The sequence below is a fragment of the Eimeria mitis genome, genomic scaffold (genome assembly GCF_000499745.2).
Source record: "Eimeria mitis Houghton genomic scaffold, Emh_scaff3476, whole genome shotgun sequence".
In the NCBI taxonomy this organism is placed as follows: Eukaryota; Apicomplexa; class Conoidasida; order Eucoccidiorida; family Eimeriidae; genus Eimeria; species Eimeria mitis.
In genome coordinates this window covers 3,032-3,736 of record NW_013571816.1, presented here as the reverse complement: position 1 = coordinate 3,736, position 705 = coordinate 3,032, and positions in this window count along the sequence as shown.

The window sequence follows — 705 nt, the reverse complement described above, 5'->3', positions numbered from 1 at the left end:
TTTATTCTTTTTGTTATTCTTGTTGTTGTTGTTTTTGTTTTGTTTTTTGTTTTGTTTTTGTTTTGTTTTTTTTGCTGCTTTTGTTGTTTTCGTGCTGGTGATGGTGTTGGTGGTGGCTGTGGTTATGCTGCTGCTGCTGTTGCTGCTGCTGCTGCTGCTGCTGCTGCTGCTGCTGTTGCTGCTGTTGCTCTTGATGTTGCTGCATTTGCTCTGCTGCAGCTGCTGATGCTGATGCTGTTGCTGTTGCTGTTGCTGCTGCTGCTCCTGCTGCTGCTGTTGCTGTTGCTACTGCTGCTGCTGCTGCTGCTGCTGCTGCTGATGCTGCTGCTGCTGCTGCTGTGTGTGTATTGTTTAGGTTTCCGTTTAGCTGCTGACGGTCACAGCTGTGTGGAGATTGATGCATGCGCAGCAGCAGCAGCAGCAGCAACAGCAGCAACAGCAGCAGCAGGCCTTCTTCCCTCTCCTTTCTCTTCTCCTGCTCTCATCACAGCACCACCCCCAGCACCCCCATCACCCCCAGCACCCCCAGCAGCAGCAGCAGCAGCAGCAGCAGCAGCAGCAGCAGCAGCAGCAGCAAGAGAGACAGCATCAGTTTGTTCGTATCGGTGTGTTAGTGAACTGGGTTTATATAGGTGTGTCTGTCCCCTAGGCTATAAACTTTCTGCTGCTGATTTGTCTTCGTGTATAGACAGAGACGAGTGTGTT